Source organism: Schistocerca serialis, chromosome 2 (assembly GCF_023864345.2).
Source record: "Schistocerca serialis cubense isolate TAMUIC-IGC-003099 chromosome 2, iqSchSeri2.2, whole genome shotgun sequence".
Classification (NCBI taxonomy): Eukaryota; Metazoa; Arthropoda; class Insecta; order Orthoptera; family Acrididae; genus Schistocerca; species Schistocerca serialis.
Genome location: NC_064639.1, coordinates 475,635,948 through 475,656,624, shown reverse-complemented (window position 1 = coordinate 475,656,624; position 20,677 = coordinate 475,635,948). Strand labels below are relative to the sequence as shown.

General features: G+C 44.4%; 1 protein-coding gene across 1 annotated transcript in view; it reads left to right on the top strand.

The window, feature by feature from the left end:
• Positions 1–3,590: 3,590 nt before the first annotated feature.
• LOC126456096 (SET domain-containing protein SmydA-8-like) overlaps positions 3,591–20,677 on the top strand; it is a 104,329-nt gene continuing 87,242 nt past the window's right edge. Inside the window, exon 1 of the mRNA XM_050091851.1 lies at positions 3,591–3,682. The gene's annotated coding sequence lies outside the window, so the exon portion shown is untranslated. The remainder of the gene's footprint in view (positions 3,683–20,677) is intronic.

The following is a 20,677-nucleotide window of genomic DNA, read 5'->3' as shown; positions in this document are numbered from 1 at the left end:
AAGGTAAAAATTCAAAAAAAAAAAACATGTAATTGAAAAGAATTAGCGGCTGAAGGCCTACACTACACGTCTGAAGGACAACTATAATCAAAACTCATAAATAAACAATTTTTACTAATCAATAAATTTCTTTTTAAACTTACAACAAAAGGGCCGAAAGCCTGATTAAAGAAATATTAACTTGTTGCACGGCTGAAGGCCACAAACAAATTTGAAACATCGACTGAAGGCCTGAACAACATGTCAGACAAACAATTTAAAATAAACCCCTTCCTTCTTATAAAAAATTTTCCTTTAAAGAATACACACGGCTGAAGACCTTATTACAGGGGTTCACGTAAATCCTCGGCTGAAGGCCACATATAACACATCGAACAACTACCGGCTTAGGGCCTGGATTACAAACAATTTCAGATAGAACAAATTAACACGGCTGAAGGCCTTTATGTAAAATTTAAAAAGAACTGGATTAATATAAAACCGAAGGCCTCGCACAGTACTTCAAACTAAAATAAAAATCACAATATAAAACAAACAGAACAAGTGGTGCTCAGAAGTGTTCCAAGGGTCAGCCTGAGAAGGTAGCTCGACCGTAAGGTGAGACAGGCAGCCAAGAGTTGGAGTTAAATAATCGGATGGCAACCCGAACTAGGGACGGCCCAAGGACCTATCAACAATTCAACCAATTCCCTTCCATCCGACCAACGGCACAACAATGGAAAATACTGAGCGAGGACGAGGATACGAACAGCACTACGTCTTCAAAAATTGGCGTCTAAAAACAACCAAGAGAACAATAAGCACTCTAAGTAAAATATGAACCAAACAACTTAGAAGGCTGTGGAACTACACGCTGTGCCGGACAGCATCAACATGACGAGGAAAGACACACTGCAGGAAAACTATGCTAACGACCAGGGCAGGTTACTGGGGCGTTAACGGCCACAGGGCAGAATTACCGCTGGTGCACTTCACAGGCAAGTAACAGTCAATTCAATAATTAATCACAATATAGGGAGACGGCTGCAAGATTTCGCCAACACATTATACGTTGCTGCTAGCCCTAACGGCCCAGGTAGCAACAACCCGCAAATGAATGAAGAGCTGTCACAGCAGTTGAGGTTTCATAACAGGTTAACTGATCACTCAACTTCAGCGTCCAGGTACGGTGGGCAACGAACTTTGTCGCTCTCGCAGCTAGACGTCAAGCAATAGCGGCACGAACACGTGCCGCGTGCGGCTCACTCCTAGATGTCCAGAACTGAATATGTTGTACCTTTTTAAGATTGAGGGAGAGACCATTCGCAGGAAACCAGTCAATGGTACTTTTAAAAACTTCTTTCACCGTTCTTTCCGTTTCTACACTCCTGGAAATGGAAAAAAGAACACATTGACACCGGTGTGTCAGACCCACGATACTTGCTCCGGACACTGCGAGAGGGCTGTACAAGCAATGATCACATGCACGGCACAGCGGACACACCAGGAACCGCGGTGTTGGCCGTCGAATGGCGCTAGCTGCGCAGCATTTGTGCACCGCCGCCGTCAGTGTCAGCCAGTTTGCCGTGGCATACGGAGCTCCATCGCAGTCTTTAACACTGGTAGCATGCCGCAACAGCGTGGACGTGAACCGTATGTGCAGTTGACGGACTTTGAGCGAGGGCGTATAGTGGGCATGCGGGAGGCCGGGTGGACGTACCGGCGAATTGCTCAACACGTGGGGCGCGAGGTCTCCACAGTACATCGATGTTGTCGCCAGTGGTCGGCGGAAGGTGCACGTGCCCGTCGACCTGGGACCGGACCGCAGCGACGCACGGATGCACGCCAAGACCGTAGGATCCTACGCAGTGCCGTAGGGGACCGCACCGCCACTTCCCAGCAAATTAGGGACACTGTTGCTCCTGGGGTATCGGCGAGGACCATTCGCAACCGTCTCCATGAAGCTGGGCTACGGTCCCGCACACCGTTAGGCCGTCTTCCGCTCACGCCCCAACATCGTGCAGCCCGCCTCCAGTGGTGTCGCGACAGGCGTGAATGGAGGGACGAATGGAGACGTGTCGTCTTCAGCGATGAGAGTCGCTTCTGCCTTGGTGCCAATGATGGTCGTATGCGTGTTTGGCGCCGTGCAGGTGAGCGCCACAATCAGGACTGCATACGACCGAGGCACACAGGGCCAACTCCCGGCATCATGGTGTGGGGAGCGATCTCCTACACTGGCCGTACACCACTGGTGATCGTCGAGGGGACACTGAATAGTGCACGGTACATCCAAACCGTCATCGAACCCATCGTTCTACCATTCCTAGACCGGCAAGGGAACTTGCTGTTCCAACAGGACAATGCACGTCCGCATGTATCCCGTGCCACCCAACGTGCTCTAGAAGGTGTAAGTCAGCTACCCTGGCCAGCAAGATCTCCGGATCTGTCCTCCATTGTGCATGTTTGGGACTGGATGAAGCGTCGTCTCACGCGGTCTGCACGTCCAGCACGAACGCTGGTCCAACTGAGGCGCCAGGTGGAAATGGCATGGCAAGCCGTTCCACAGGACTACATCCAGCATCTCTACGATCGTCTCCATGGGAGAATAGCAGCCTGCATTGCTGCGAAAGGTGGGTATACACTGTACTAGTGCCGACATTGTGCATGCTCTGTTGCCTGTGTCTATGTGCCTGTGGTTCTGTCAGTGTGATCATGTGATGTATCTGACCCCAGGAATGTGTCAATAAAGTTTCCCCTTCCTGGGACAATGAATTCATGGTGTTCTTATTTCAATTTCCAGGAGTGTATATGAATGCTTGGATTGATTACTCGTACAATACTAGCGTCATCTGCAAAAAGAATTAGTTCTGTTTGTTGTGTATTAGACGAAAGGTGGTTTACATATGTATGGGGAACAATAGTGGACCTAGGATTGAAACTTGGGGGATCCCATACGTTATTTCTCACCCGTTAGAATTACATCCCTGAAGTATATTGGTTGAGTTACTAAGTACAACTTTCTGCATTCTTTTGGTTAGATATGACATTATCCATTACTTGGCTATACTATGAATTCCATAAAACTTCAGTTTATGTAGGAGAATACTGTGATTCACAGAGTGAAATGCCTTAGACATGTTGCAGGAAATGCCAACAGGTGCTATTTTGTTAATCAGTGCTGATAAAATCAGATGAGTGAACATGTAAATGGCGTTTTCAATAGAGCAATGCACCTGAAGCCTAAGCTATGATTTGCTGAGGATATTGTAGTTGCTAAGGTGAGATACTATTCTAGAATGAGATACTATTCTAGAATGCATCGCCTTCTCAAAAAAATTTTACGCATGGAGTATACATTATGCACGGAATAAAAAGAAAAGGCGGAAGTAAGTATGGAGTAGAATAGTAGCAAGTCCAGCTACTCGGCCTTGCCACAACTCATGCTGGTCATGTACTGACGTCACGAATTTGTAGCGTAGAGGCGGTCGCCGACGTGTCCGGAGGCTCGCTTCGCGCCTGCAGAATTAGCCAGAAGAGCGTCCGCTATTTATAATCGCCGGCATGCCGGGCGCCCGTAAACAGACCGGCGCCGGCGGTCAGTCAGTCGACGAGTGACCGGCGAGCGGGCAGGCCGAGCACGTGCTCTCCACACGCTGCAGCGGAGGAGGAGGAGGCGCCAACAGCACCACCACAGCACGCTTTTGTAAGTGCGTAAAACGAACAGCCCCCCTCTCCCCAATCAGTGTCAGAACACTCTGCGAGTCGCCATTCAGCTAACATTTGAAGGCGCGTGACACGTGTATATATGATTTACTTGTTATCTGGTCCAGGAATACTCTATTTGTTGTTACTCGACAAAGCGAACCGTAAGTGCGGCCGCGGCGGGAACTAATTTCGTCGCGTGATCAGGTACAGTTAACTTCCAGTTCAAAGTGGTGCGTTTTACTCCCTCGCCAGTGATAGTGCGGTAATTGCCTACCTGAGCAGCCGCGACGGCTTACTGTTAACGCCGTTGAACTTTTTGACGATGAGAAGGAGATAGCAGTGACAGTGATAATGTCAATGGAGACGGAACACGGAAGCATAATTGCCACGTAGGATAAATGCCAATTATGACAGCAGGGCACAATGATGTACAGAGTGGAATAGAAGTACCTATCGCAAGGGAATGCACTGACGATATGGATAGATGTTTTATTAGATAGCAGTTTCTGCGATATTATGAAAAAAAGAAAAAAACTGGCCAGGCGCGATTAGGACTACCGCATTGGGGGATCCGTACAAACTTATTTATGTATACAGACAGTTCACACATTCCGGGAATCGAGAACCTCCTTCATTTTCGCCTGCTATCGACATGTATACTGGCAAGATATCGGTCCCGAGGGTTCCAGGAATTTCGAGCATGTTTTAATTTCAATAATATAAATGTGACATGAAGTCATGGAAGAGGCAGGCTACTATAATTATAATAATCAGCAGTTTTCCATTCAGGCTGACTGGGTCGCAGTGGGTAAATTCAAGGAATGGCTTTATTCCTCATATGACGCGTGTCGGAAGTTATCGGTCATCAGGAGCGATTACTGCAAGTAGGTGTAGCGTTTCAAATTGTATGTGAAACAAACACTCGCAGACTATACACTTTCGTTTGTGTCGACACTTGTCGAATGCCATTTTTCCGCTTTCCCTGTATTCTTCCTTTCTTTATTTCGGTTATGCCATAGTCCCGTATCGATCGCAGGGTCGACGTGGTTACAACGGATTTGACAATGTTAGTGTTAGGGATGGCCGGATGTCCTTCCTGCCGCCACCCTGTACCCCCCAGGACGGAATCAGTGTACCCCAACTGTCTGCGTCTAGTGTAAATCGTGAAATAGTGCGGACGTGCTACAAATGTCTGCGACGGGTGTAGCTGAGGTGGAACGTGGGGACCAGCCCGCTATTCACCCAGCGGGCTGTGGAAAACCGCCTAAACCCACATAGAGGCCGACCGGCACACCGGCCCTCGTCGTTAATCCGCTGGGCGGATTCGATCCGAGGCAGGGGCGCCTACCCGAGTCCAGGAAGCAGCGCGTTAGCGCGCTCGGCTTCCCTTGCGGGTCTTTCTGATTTCCCTGTATGTGGTGCCTATATATTTCCGATACGGTGCCTCTTGAAACACCAAATCCTTCGTCTACCTTGGTTACGGAGACACCCACCACGCGAGCACCAACAACAATTTGCCCATGTTAGAGTTCACTTCGATCCCAAATGATGCCCATACAACTACACAGAACACTATTTTGAACAAGACTATCACGTGCAACGTATGGAGGATATTGCACAGATTCCGTTCGTGGTCATATGAGTGTGGTTTGAAAAGTTCTCACAATCACCACGAGAGGTCAGCGCTAGCGCAACGAGTTGTTCACGTGATATTCATTGGACTGTTGCCTGTAAACACGTGCCACGTCAGTGCTCGTTGAAGGGAGCTGTGGCGGTGGTGTGGCTCTGTTGTTGTTCTTGCGTAGTGATTTGCGAAAATGGAAAAAAATCGAGATTCGAGCAGTGATTAAGTAATTCGTAAAGAAAGGTATGAAAGCAAAAGACATTCATGCCGATTTCCAAAATACACTGGGGGACTCTGCTCCTTCATATTCAACTGATCCGAAGTGGACATATGAATTTAAGTTCGGTCGGGAGAGTTTATATGATGATCCGCGCAGTGGTCGAACGAGATGTATCACTACTCCAGAAAACATTGCAAAAGTGCATAAAATGGTCATGGAGGATCGCCGGCTGAAAGTGCGGGAAATTGCTCACGATTGCCAGATGTCATCTGAAAGGGTTAGGGCCGTTTTAGGAGAAACGAACAAGATTTTTTATGACCACAGATGAAATCTGGGTCCACTACTATACCTTAGAGACAAAACAACAGTAAAAGCAGTGGAAACATGCTGGTTCTCCGGCACTAAAGACGGCAAAGACAATTTCTTCGGCGATAAAGGTCTTGGCATCAGTGTTCTCGGATACCCGCCGCGCGGGATTAGCCGAGCGGTCTTAGACGCTGCAGTCATGGACTGTGCGGCTGGTCCCGGCGGAGGTTCGAGTCCTCCCTCGGGCATGGGTGTGTGTGTTTGTCCTTAGGATAGTTTAGGTTAAGTAGTGTGTAAGCTTAGGGACTGAAGAACTTAAATGTTAAGTCCCATAAGATTTCGCGCACATTTGAACATTTTTTTCTCGGATGCGAAGGGGATCCTGTTTGTAGATTGTCTCCCCATTGGGAAAACAAGCAGTGGAGAATACTATGGCCGGCCGGAGTGGCCGTGCGGTTCTAGGCGCTACAGTCTGGAGCCGAGCGACCGCTACGTTCGCAGGTTCGAATCCTGCCTCGGGCATGGATGTGTGTTACGTCCTTAGGTTAGGTGGGTTTAATTAGTTTTAAGTTATAGGCGACTGATGACCTCAGAAGTTAAGTCGCGTCGTGCTCAGAGCCATTTGAACCAGGAATACTATGCTAACCTCTTGGGCAAACTGGAATAAAAGATACGCAAAAAAAAGGCAAGGTTTAGCAAGTAAGAAAGTCATCTTCCACCAAGACAATACGCTCCCGCACACATGAGCCGTCGCCATGGCAAAATTACACGAACTAAGGTTGAATTGTTGCCACACCCGCCTTATTCACCTGATTTGGTTCCATCAGACTTCTATCTCTTCCCAAAACTGAAAATTTTTCTTGGTGGACGAAGATTCATTTCAAACGAAGAATTGATAGCCGGAGTTGACAACTATTTTGCAGGCCTGGAGGAAACTCATTTTCGAGATGGAATCAAGGCACTGGATCATCGTTAGCCCAACTGCATTAATCTACTACATTTAAAAATAAATAAAAGTTTCAGTGATATAAGTACTCTTTTTCTGTTCCGTTCCGAGAACTTTTCATTCCACCCTCGTAATACAACAGAGCAACCTGCAGGCTTGGTTGCATCTGCATATTTTGAAACATGCACTTCTAGCGGTGTTTCCATACTTTTGTCCAACCCCACGGCGTCCAATATTTTTAAATTAAATCTCTGTACTAATTACTGGGCAAATATTACTGATTCTAGAGCCAGCAGTTCGAATAATTCATCCTTATGTGTTCTATATTCGAGGAACCTTATAATCTTGCAGTCTTTGAATACTATTGCAGTGTTTTTACGTCTTTGTTGTTCCCTGTACTGTTAAAATAACAATTTTTGAACATTCCAGAGTATTAAGTACTGATATTTTTTTCTTTCTTGTAAAAATATCTCTATGAACATATGCCTCACTTACTCCTACCAATTTTTAGTTTTATATTTTATATCTACACTTCAACATCCCTTCTAGAAAACGAAAATCTGAATAATCCCAGTTTTCCCTCCCAAAGTTCTTTCACTGCCCACCCCTTACTCCCATATAATTCACTTTGATGCAGAGTTTTATAAATCTGGTAAATTATTTGCTTAAGGTTGAGTTAATTTATTGGTGAACTAGAAACGGAACACACAAATGCCTAATTGCTATGTGCATGGCTAATGTGACAACCGCAAAAAGCCCAGTATTTGCCAGTTTGGGTTTTTAACGCTTTTCTATTCTCTTTTTACCCGATCCTCATTACTTTTTAGGTTCATGTGGAGTGTGGCAGTAAATACTCTACCGAAATTATCAAATAATTTTTCGAAACCCCCAACTGCAGTAAAAAATGAGCAACTTCCCCCTTTTCTGTCATTTCCCTAATGTTTCGTTAACACTGAAGGGCACTCGATGCCTGTTAAACAGTGATCGTGCCTTGTATTATTTCCAATATACACTCCTGGAAATTGAAATAAGAACACCGTGAATTCATTGTCCCAGGAAGGGGAAACTTTATTGACACATTCCTGGGGTCAGATACATCACATGATCACACTGACAGAACCACAGGCACATAGACACAGGCAACAGAGCATGCACAATGTCGGCACTAGTGCAGTGGATATCCACCTTTCGCAGCAATCCAGGCTGCTATTCTCTCATAGAGACGATCGTAGAGATGCTGGATGTAGTCCTGTGGAACGGCTTGCCATGCCATTTCCACCTGGCGCCTCAGTTGGACCAGCGTTCGTGCTGGACATGCAGACCGCGTGAGACGACGCTTCATCCAGTCCCAAACATGCTCAATGGGGGACAGATCCGGAGATCTTGCTGGCCAGGGTAGTTGACTTACACCTTCTAGAGCACGTTGGGTGGCACGGGATACATGCGGACGTGCATTGTCCTGTTGGAACAGCAAGTTCCCTTGCCGGTCTAGGAATGGTAGAACGATGGGTTCGATGACGGTTTGGATGTACCGTGCACTATTCAGTGTCCCCTCGACGATCACCAGTGGTGTACGGCCAGTGTAGGAGATCGCTCCCCACACCATGATGCCGGGAGTTGGCCCTGTGTGCCTCGGTCGTATGCAGTCCTGATTGTGGCGCTCACCTGCACGGCGCCAAACACGCATACGACCATCATTGGCACCAAGGCAGAAGCGACTCTCATCGCTGAAGACGACACGTCTCCATTCGTCCCTCCATTCACGCCTGTCGCGACACCACTGGAGGCGGGCTGCACGATGTTGGGGCGTGAGCGGAAGACGGCCTAACGGTGTGCGGGACCGTAGCCCAGCTTCATGGAGACGGTTGCGAATGGTCCTCACCGATACCCCAGGAGCAACAGTGTCCCTAATTTGCTGGGAAGTGGCGGTGCGGTCCCCTACGGCACTGCGTAGGATCCTACGGTCTTGGCGTGCATCCGGGCGTCGCTGCGGTCCGGTCCCAGGTCGACGGGCACGTGCACCTTCCGCCGACCACTGGCGACAACATCGATGTACTGTGGAGACCTCACGCCCCACGTGTTGAGCAATTCGCCGGTACGTCCACCCGGCCTCCCGCATGCCCACTATACGCCCTCGCTCAAAGTCCGTCAACTGCACATACGGTTCACGTCCACGCTGTCGCGGCATGCTACCAGTGTTAAAGACTGCGATGGAGCTCCGTATGCCACGGCAAACTGGCTGACACTGACGGCGGCGGTGCACAAATGCTGCGCAGCTAGCGCCATTCGACGGCCAACACCGCGGTTCCTGGTGTGTCCGCTGTGCCGTGCGTGTGATCATTGCTTGTACAGCCCTCTCGCAGTGTCCGGAGCAAGTATGGTGGGTCTGACACACCGGTGTCAATGTGTTCTTTTTTCCATTTCCAGGAGTGTATTTCCACGTAAAGAAAGCAGTGATTAGCAAATTGGCTTCGCATTTGGGAAGATGGTGGTTCAAATCCCTGTCCAACCACTAGTATTTATGTTTTTCCTGATTTCTCCAAGTACTGGTGTCTTACTTGGAAAAGAAAAGAAAACCGGTTCTCTTCTCTTGTCATCTTTAATGACCTCCTTGTCGACGGGACTTTACACATCAGTCATGTGCATGGGTGCTTTGCATTCACAGCAGTATTCATACATTTTTATTGCCAGTTACCTTTTTTTCAGAAATAATCCATTTATCCGGTTATCATTATTATGTGATAATTAAGAGACAAGTCCTGTTTTACGAAGACAAAAGAAGTAGCAAATACATTCGACAACGGACTTTTTCTTGGAATTAAGACCTGCTGTTACGAAAAAATTAATTTTTAAAGGATTGAACAGAGTAATTGTCCTTGGATGATTATATTGAACATATTCTATAAATATATGGAATCACAGTTTAGAGAGAGTATTAATTATTATTTACTAGTGTTGGTGAGATCTGCTCTTAGTCTTCTTCTTCATCATCTTCTTCTTCTTCTTCTTGCGAGCCACTATGGAATAGATTTATTTCAACTGTTTTTTTTCTCTTTTCTTCCACATTTGTTTCACCATTTCTCTATGTTTCTCTCCTCCTTCTTCTTTCCAAGTGGCTCCCGCTTTCTTCTTCGATTTTTACGTTGTTCTTCAACATCTTGAAGAGTAATTCTAAGTTCGGATATGCTCCTTCCAATGTCTTTGATGTACGTTCTTCCATTTTTAATTTACTGAAGTGACAAGTCCTTTTCTCTGTCAGTTGGGATTAGTACTTTTGTATCTTAAGCCCTTCTTTTTTCGGAATTAGCAATATCTTTTTATTAAGCATTTGGTTTTTCATCTCTTGCAGTAGCAGAGATTGGAAACAAAATTACTGGTTATCAGATCCACCTGTTATGTAAACAATTGTTTTATCATATAAAACGAAACACGTTTCAGCGTGTTTGTGGCATCGTCAGTGGGTATTTTTTATTCAGTTGTGTAAAATGTAAACATGTCTTAAGTGATATTTATTCTCACAAAAATTAGGTCTAAAAACAGTTCTTATGTTGTTGTCATTGCCTTTGTTTACCTACGCTACTGGATTATGTAGAACTCTTTATACATTACTGAATATTGGTAGCTTGTTATCTGAAATTAAATTATGTTACTGCACGTGGAAGTTATCTTCTATTGTAAGCATATAGTACAGGCTGTGACTGGAAACTCTTGATTACCCGCGGGCGTGTAATCAGTTCTGCGAGTTATCCGTGGCACATTTCTCCCACTTTTTTTTTTTTTTTGTACTGAAAGTTTTTCTTTAAGCCGGGGGCGGTTGGAGATGAGTGATAATCTCACGTTACAAAACGAATGTAGTAAACAATGTGCTGTCCGAACAAGCGCTGGATAGCTCTCGTTGCGCAACGTAGCAATTAGCTTCTGTTAGTGCCTAACAATGTCTGAAAAGCGAGAATGTGTTGCGCTAGCGATACACCTGAAACTCAGAATACTACACAAACTCGAAGAGGGTAGTATTGGTAGAGAAATCCGGCATTGATTTACAGTATGGGTGAATCTACTATCTGTGATATTCGGAAAACAAATACAAAATAAATCAGTTTGCTACAGTTCTAAATCATCTAAAGGTTTGTCAAAGCGGAAGGCTATGAAAATTAAGGCCCGAAGATGATGCACTGAAACACCGATACTGGTAGCCATATAATAAATAACATCATAATGGCGGCTGCAGGTGTTCCGTTTTATTACATTATCTGAAGGTGTTCTGGCTCAGGGAACACCCACAGACAAATGCAACAAATCAGGCATGTATCACTTTCGTGCAACTCTTGTCAGCCAGTATACATAGGTTAAAAGTATTTAGGTTTATGTGAAGAAACAGTCATTTGTATAATAGGCTGATATTATATCCAGCAATACTAACGTCTTCCAATTTTCATTCAGTTGTATAGTCCTAGATTAGGCCTACATCATAAAATAGGAAAAAAAGTCAGAGCAATAAAACGCTCAACAACGACGTTGTATAATGCAGATAACATTGAATGTGTAATACTGATGAAAATACGTCGACCATTGACTATTAATATCATGTATTTGTCTGAAAGAGTTGAGAAACCACGAAAAACCTATGGGAAATTTTATCAAAAACGCCATGATGCAGCAATTTCACACTCTTCCAGTATTTAATATAAGATCATTATCGCCTTTTAGGTGACTTTATTATTTCGTAATCGAACGTGATTTTCGTCGAGCAGCTCTTCAGTTCTTCTCTGCACTCTGTTCAACAATTCAGAAACGTATAATATTTGTCTTGTCACCCTATAGTTCTCTCGTCGGTATGGTCACTTTGAAGAGGGCACAGACTATTTCCTTCCCATTATTCCGTATTCCGAACTTACGATGCGTCTCTCATAACGTCGTTGTCGACGAGACGTTAAACTCTAGGAAGGTTCACTCACGTATCTTCAATGTTTGCTCCGGTAGTGTAAGGATAGAATGGGTCGGACCATTCGTGGAGGTAACTCTGTTGAGCAGTGTATCGAGCCTGCACTCGAGGAACTTCAGCGGCATTCATCAGGCTAAATGTCGGGTTACTGCCAACATGCGAAAGTCTTTCGAGTTGACGCCATTTCGACAGCTTCTGTGTCAAATTCACTAAGCTGTTTATCAACTTTTGAGTGTTAAGTGGTATAAGACCTAACAACATAGTATTCCGAACTAAATGTTCTTGCATTAGCTCATCGTAATGCGGAAGGGACCTGGGGCATTTGGGCTGCAATTGTAAACACGCTATTACTTTCACTTCCGCAATGCTTGCCAGACACGAGCCATTAGTCAGTGACTCCAAATTTTTCGTGCCTGTCTATCTAACAGTCTGGTATTTTTTTTTTTTTTTTTTTTAAAAAGGTCAAGTTCTTCTTTTAAAGACGAGTTTGAGCGATCACTCCAGTTTATGTTTCCAGTAGTAGTAAGACATATATGAGATGTAGTCCTTTTCAACAGCATTTACTCAGTCTTCTGATGGGAATCGCCTGAATTTTTGTGTATAGCAACGCTTTAAGTTTTCCTATATTTTATCTGGTTGCCACGTAGTCTTTTTGTGATCACATTTATATCTCTCCATTTATTCATAGCAACACAGTTATCAGCATCTGCATTATCTGCAAATTATCTTTGTTAACAGCTAATGTTACCTTTAAAATGGTCGCTGGAGTGCAGTATGTAGTAGTCATCACTACAAATAAACTCACAAACAATTCGATGTGTGATTGCACCTCTCAGCTATCAATTAATTTCAGACCAGTGTTTCTTGTTTATTTACACTTACCCTTTCTTTCTTTTGTGCTTTATTTATCAAGTAGTGAGCATGATTTCAAGCTGCTGTAAAACCAAATACTCTATAGTCATCTTGTTCCATTGCTACAAGGCTTCAGATACATCAAAAGTCATTTTGAAATATCTGTTCTTTCATGCTCGTAAGTAGGATATTGGTGCTCATTCAAGACTTATCACATCCGCTATCAGGTTACACATCGGGTGTCAGGTTACACACTTGGCTCATTTATATTCAAGGTCACCCCCACTCTCCCTCTCTATCCCAGAGAACCACTGGAAATTGATCAAGGTCACCCAGGAGAGTTCCCACAGGCTTTATCCAGTTGTGCAATAATGGTTATGGACATAAAATGGCGAGAAACCAATCCCTCCCTCTAATCCAATGGGTGCACAATAAAATGGCGGGACAGTCCTCCCCGCCTCCTGAACCAATAGGGATCAAGCACCCTCCCCAACTCTATATTTTATAACTGGAATGCTTAAATGGGAGGTTTTAATTCTGGAGCTGGGCAGGACAGACAGAGGATGAGGCTGTGTCAATTTGCCAAGAACAAATTACATAAAGTCACAGCACTTGACGTCTGTTCTTTAATAAAAATTTAATGTTATGTCATTTGAGGCATCAGCAGAGACCACACCCTGGCAGCTATCTAGGTATTCTTTTCCATAATTTTATGTAATTATCCATATTTTTCATATTTTTCGCATCCTGCAAAGTTTCCAACCATTTTCGTATTAGTTCGCGTATTTTTTCCATAAGTATGGGGTCTTATAACTGGGGCACTTTAGTGGGTGGGGTTCACTGTGGACCTGTGCAGTAGAGAGAGAGAGAGAGAGAGAGAGAGAGAGAGAGAGAGAGAGAGAGAAAGAGAGAGAGAGAGGGTCAGGCTGCATCTATTTGTCAATAACAAATTACATTAAGTCATGTCACCTGGGGTCTGTCCCTTGATAAAAAATAGACGCTGCCCAGTTCTGGAGTGAATCCCTCCCTCTGGTGTGTCAGTGTTGTAAAAGATGGAGTTGGGGAGGGGCGATAGAGCCCATTGATCCAGGGAGAGAGGATGAGTTTCCCACATTTATACAAGTTAGTCAAGTGTGAAACCTTACACTGAGTGTGTAACCTGACAGTGAATGTGATAAGATCGTTGTCTCGTCTTGAAATGCCACTGATAATCTACTATCATACTGCTGGTACGGATTGTTCCATTCAGTACAGGCACTGCATTCGAGCTTAAAACTTGTACTAGGATCTTTCTGCACACAAACACAGTCTAGTGGTAATTTTGTTAGCCCTTTCCGTTTCTTTTAGTGAGAAACATTCTTTCTTATTCCTTCTTAAAACTTTCCAAGATAATTTCATCCTCTCTTTCCTAACGTTTATCCCCTCGTACGGGGTCCGTTCTTTCGATGATTTGGCGAATTTGCTTTTGCTTTGTGAACAGTAGAGTCGATATGCTAAGGTAGGCGAGGCGTCACCAGTCTGTGAAGCGCATAAAATTTTTTCTGTGTGTAGTTTAACGGTTTATGCGTCGTATTTTCTGAGGTGCAGATTGGGGACCAGCCCAGTGTTTGCGAAAAGAGGCATGCAAGACTGCCTAAGTACCACGTCTAGACTGACAGGAGTACCACACGCACGTTCACTAATCGCTGGTCTGGCTCACGTCCAACTCTCGCACGCCGGCGCATTGCGCATTGAACTATGCAAGCAGCTTGATAAATTTTATTTAATCCTTTGGCTAAATCCGATTTTCCCAGCGTGAATACTAACGTTTGTCACTAATTTGTCTGCAGTGGCAGAATATTAGCGCTCACACCTTTAAAGAAAATTATAAATTGCTTTTGCCATTAAAGAGGCTGTTTTACTACTGCAAATTTTTGCTCATCTGCGTGAAGGGGATGAAATCTATTGCTGTGATTATCTTACTCAGATATACAGCTGACTCGAATAGAATGGTGGATTTGCACTGTAAAAGTAAGAGAGATAATTGTGTACGGTCCTGGTGAGAATTAACTCTCAGATCTCAAAATATTAGGCGGATCGGAAAGTAATATCGTTTCTGTGCATGTACGTATTCGTTTATAGCAGCGCGGGGTAGCCGTGCGGTCAGGGGCGCCTTGCTACGGTTTGCGCGGCTACCCCCGTCGGAGGGTCGAGTCCTCCCTTGGGCATGGGTGTGTGTGTTGTCCTTAGCCTAAGCTAGTTTAAGTTAGACTAAGTAGTGTGTAAGCCTAGGGACCGATGACCTTAGCAGTTTGGTCCTATAGGAACTTACCACAAATTTCCAGTGTTCGTTTATCATTTATCAGCTCACTGTGTACTTCAGAGCCGCCCAAAAGACATTTTAAGGTCAGAGTGAGAGGGACTTGATGTGACTATGTAGACTTTCGCGTCGTATTAACAGGTCAAATTCTTGTATGGTGTTCAGCCGGATCAAGCTTGTCATCTGCCGATTATCGGCGAGAGCGGCTTAGCTTTTTTCACCTGATGATGGCGACCAGGTGGACAGCGGAAATATTGTGTGCAGATGACAAGTTTGATCCGGTTGAGGACCCGACGAAAATTTGTTCTGATGTGAGTGACTTGTTTACTCGAAAATAGTTAACTCCTTTTTTTTGCAATTTATGGTGAACTGGCCCGCCAGCTGCCAAAAGAAGTACTGGGTACTTGTAACTTTCCCTATTTAACACGTAATAACACGGAAAATAATTACCTCACGAGTACCAAACTTGGTAGCATTAATGTACAGAGAACAACGACCTGATGCTATATTTAAGTTAGAAGGAACAGTCAAGATCGCAATAATATTTGTTTATTGATCGGTTTCGTCTTATGTAAAAGCCATCTTGAGAATTTGTGGCTCCCTATGGCTGGGCCGCGAGCACCAGCAGTAGCATGCGAAAAATTCTGAAGATGGCTTTTACGTAAGTCGAAACTGGTCAGTAAATAAATATTATTGCGATCTTGACTGTTCATTACTTAAAAATAGTGATTCATAGTCTCACACACCTGACCAGAATCAGTGCACTTGTTGACGAGTCAACATTAGCTTGGACAAAAGGAACAGAACATTAAGTTACCTTTAATTTACGTCTATGGTCACAAACTTTTTGTTAACAGATTACCGGTTTCGGTCTTTGATGACCATCATCAGATCTGTTTCATAAAAACAAAGTCCTAATGTACTGCAGCCATAGTGGCATCGTCACTATGGCTGCAGTACATTAGGATTTTGTTTTTATGAAACAGATCTGATGATGGTCATTAAAGACCGAAACCGGTATTCAGTTAACAAAACGTTTGTGACCATAGACGTAAATTAAAGGAAACTTATTAAACATACGGGTCACTGTTTTTTCGCTACGATGTCGCAGCTTGTGGATCAGGACTATTATCGATACAACAGTAATGTTGCAACTGCACTTAGAGACATATCAACGGCTGAAAGGATTGCGGGAGTGTCCTCTTTCTCCACTTGCTGTGCGGAGCATTATGAAGAAGTTAGAATCAACTGGAGAACTGGGTGTCGCTCCGGGAAGAGACCGACGACCGGTTGCGCAGGTGGCTGATGAAATCGGTGTTGCTATGGCGGACAATGCTGAGCGCAATTCCCGATCGTCAGGCAGTGCGCGTGGTGTGTCACGACAGTTGAATATCCCGTGGGCCACTGCACAGAAGGTGCTTCGAGCCATTCTCAAATGATATCCGAACAAGATCCATATCGTACTGCTGCTTGCACCACAGGACACACAACGACGTGTTGACTTCGCTCTCCACTTTCTCGCAAGGATTGAAGTTGATGAGGGCTGGTCCTGGACCATCCTATGGACAGACGAAGCTCGTTTTTCAGGACGGGTGAGGTGAACACACTGACGAGTGTGGAGATCTTCAGCCCCAGTCACTGTGCATGAAGTTCCTCTATATGGTGAACGTGTTACCGTGTGGGATGGCTTCACGGCTAGGTTCATCATTAGTCCATTCTTTTTTGAACAGTTTGGCGCTCAAGGACCAAATTCGTGCAGTGTGAATGGCCAGCGTTACTGCGATATCCTTCGCCAGCATGTCTGACCCGTTCTACAGGAGAGAGAGGCACTGAACTCAACAGTTTTCATGCAAGATGGGGCCCCACCGCGCATCGCTGGTGAAGTTCACCCGCTTCTCCGAAATACGTTTGGAAACAATCGATATTATCAGCCGACCGTTTCCAAATGCTTGGCCTGCGCAATCACCTGATCTCTCCCCCTGTGATTTCTGGTCGTTGGGCTACCCGAAGGACAGGGTTTACCAGGGGAACATTCAAGTATGTGCTGATCTGAAGCGCAGCGTATCAAGAGAGGTAGTCAGCGTACCTACGGATATGCTTCGTTCTGGTGTGAGGGATGCAATCCTGGGTTTTCAGACTATTCTGAACACTGAGGGAGACATAATGAGCCCTTTTTGTATCAGTAATGGTACCGGCATGTAACAGTATGATGTACCGTAGCAGCACGTTAAAAATGTTTCAATTGAATGTATTGTGCGTTATTTCTCTTCCCCATGTCCTTGACATTAATGCTACCAAGTTTGGTCCTCGTACGGTAATTAGTTTCCGCATTACAATATGTTAAATATGGAAAGTTTAATATAACCACCCACTACATACCCAGCATCGTATGCTCTTTGTGTTTCGCAACAGTTGCAACCAAAAACATTTGTGATGTTTATCCAAGTGCAAGTGCAAATTCCAAGGTTGGATTTATATGTTCAAATGCGGTAATTTTGATCTTTCCGAGACTTATCGATCAGGAAGACCAACAATTTTAGACAGTGACATGTTAAGGGCGGAAGTGGAAGAAAATCTGTGTCGCACAATTGAGGAACTGTTAAACGCCTTTAACCAATCTTGGTCGACCATCCAAGAACATTTCCTGCAGACTGTTGAAGACAAATAAAGGTAACCGATCCACCGCATGAAACTTATTCCTTCAGCGGCACAATACAGGAGAGTTTTTAGATCGCTGGATCACAGCAGTTGGTACATGGGTCCTCTATGACAACCCAGACGCAAAAGGCAGTGTGCTCAGGACCTGACGTCACGAAGTACAGCGAAGCCAGCTTTACACTCCAACCAACATTTTCTAAGAAACAAAAAAGTCAGGAAAAGTCCAAAATGTCATCTCCAACTATTTTGCTCAAAAACCAATTGATTTTCGACGATGCGGCATTTAGAACTTGCGCACTAAATGGCAAAAGGTTGTTGATAAGTAGAATTATTACATCACTGATTAAAAATAAAAACCTGTTAACAACTGATCTGTTTGAATTTAAGGTAAAAGTGTTATTTTCCGGTCACCCTAATATGTTATGGAGATTAAATCGTAAGACGCTGTTTAACAGTGATGTGTCCACCGGCTGGAGGCGAAAGGCGCCTAGTGGTGATAGATATTTCATAGATAAGTAGCTGGCTGTTCAGGCTGCTGTCTCGACTATCCTAACTCCGTGAACAGCGACATGAAAAGTACGCAGCGATGATCACATAACTATCGCTAGCACTGACTCTGAATAGTCGCATCACAGGCCCAACCGCACATAGTGTTCATTCTGAACCACATTGAAAAATCATGAAGAGATGGAAATGAGCAATCTTTACGGTCCTGGGCCTGTAGTGTTAACTGAACTTTGCCGTGTCTTGTCTTATATACACGGTGTCGCAGTTCAGGAATATGACTGGAACGATTATTCGAGCAAAATTCTAGTAAACATGAGGTCTAAAATGCGCACCTTAGGAACTAAGGGCACTTATCTTCGATACTGTGAAACATATTTATCCTACTGCAAACTCTTTGCCAAAACAAACCCTGAGTATAGATCATTCCTCCTAGGATATACTGTATAACGTTGGAACTTCCATTTGGGAGCAAGTTACTGGCGACTTAAGTATGACGCTCTTCGCTTCTAGAAGTACGCAACCTATTTTCGCGTGTTTACGAGAGGAGGCGGAAGCTGGACAGCGGCCAGAACAGGACAGGAAGCGCGCCAGATTGGGGGTGGTCAGGTCGGCAGACCCAGGCCAATTGCTCGGCGGGGAAGACAGACTCGCATTCGAGGATTCAAGTATCTATCCAGCTGTTACGATTTATGTAAAACAAATTGCTCCTCCTCGGATTTTTTTATACTCCTTTAATAATGAGTCAATTGCGACTTGTTTGAGGAATCAAGCCCGTTATCAAACTCATTCACTGGAGCAGGATCAGTTACATAACGTGACAGTCAGAGCCAGTTCATATTCTTCCAAGTATTGCCAAAAGAGACATCAATAATACAAAAACTAGCCAGTTATATTGCCATACCGCGTCCGTTAGTTATGTTGATAGGCCTGGCCACTCATCCAGATGAAGACCTAAGCGAACGTAACTCAACAGTATGTCAACTGCTTGTTTAACTAATAACAGTTCTTCCTCTACTTTGTGCAGTTCAGCAGACACTTACTTTTGCGTAAACACTTGGAAGCACAAATACTAATGATTCTCCCACATAATATTAACGCCATAAATGACGCATCCCGTATGTAAATATAACTGGTTATTTTTTTGTATATTGATGTCTCATTTGATAATACTTAGAAATACAGGAATCGGATCTGGCCGTGACATAACACAGAAGCATTTGTTCCGTGGATGTGCCTGAAACTGCGCAATATGCCTGAAACGTGCCGACACCTGATGGAGTAATAAGGGAGCATAAAACAATTGATTTGGGAGTCAGTTAGTTTACATAGTAACATTATAACATCGACATCACACTATTCCAATTTCCCTAAATCAGGTAAAACGACAGAACTGATTTTTGTCTGTACACTGAGCTATTCATCTTTCAGTTTATTTCAAGGGTATGGATTGTAGAACTTCCTCGCAGATTAAACTGTGTGCCGGACCGAGACTCGAACTCGGGACCTCTGCCTTTCGCGGGCAAGTGCTCTACCATCTGAGCTACACAAGCACGACTCTCACCCCGTCCTCACAGCCAGTACCTCGTCTCCTACCTTCCAAACATAACAGAAGCTCTCCTCGCAGCAAAGGTCCCGAGTTCGAGTCTCGGTCCGGCACACAGTTTTAATCTGCCAGGAAGTTTCATATCACCGCACACTCCGCTGCAGAGTGAAAATCTCATTATGGATTATAGTCTGTGCCTCCTCATATTCTTTGTTGTAGTTCATTGTTGGCAGAGTGCGCCGTGCTACTTGATCCTGATTTCGTCGGATCTTCTGTCTGATTACTCGGAACCGATGGGCACATATGAGCTCTCAGCTCAATTTCTATATAATTTAAGGAGGGAAGGTGGGGAGGGGTGACCGACATCGCATGTCAGGTTAATTTCGTAAGACTATTCTCTAATCCAAATGTGACTAATTTACCTATAGTGCCATAAGTCATTGATTGATTTCAGAAAAATAAAATAATTGTTGTCAAACTCTTCAATTCATTACAAAAACTCACGGTTATTCCTGATAATGCCTAAAGTTCTTTCACACTTATTTGACTGAAAACCCCATGTAGACTTTCGTATGTTTATCTGGGACTGCAATATCACTTCAGTTATTCAAGCCAGCTGGTGATGCAAATCGATAGTAGCAGTGGAGAGAGGAGATTAGTGTTTAACGTCCCGTCGACAGCGAGGTCATTAGAGACGGAGCGCAAGCTCGGGTGAGGGAAGGATGGGGAAGGAAATTGGCCGTGCCCTTTCAAAGTAACCATCCCGGCATTTGCCTGAAGCGATTTGATAGTAGCAGTAATAAATGTAAACATAAAATCGTTCTTGGATGTGCTAGGATGACTCTTTCTCTTTCCTAAATTAAGGCCTACATTAAATGCTAATATATTTCTTTGTCCATGCTAGCCTGCTTTTTCCTTCCACGGTAGCAGAATTCCTTAACTTTGTCAAAGGGTTGAGCCATACAGGAGAAGAGTACATCTTCGTCTTACGCTGTTTTATGACGTTTTTATTTGGTTGCTTTCTTGTCTGCCTCTATATTCGGCACAGATTTTGCAATTGATTTTAAACTCGCTTCGAAATGAGCTAGAGAACAGA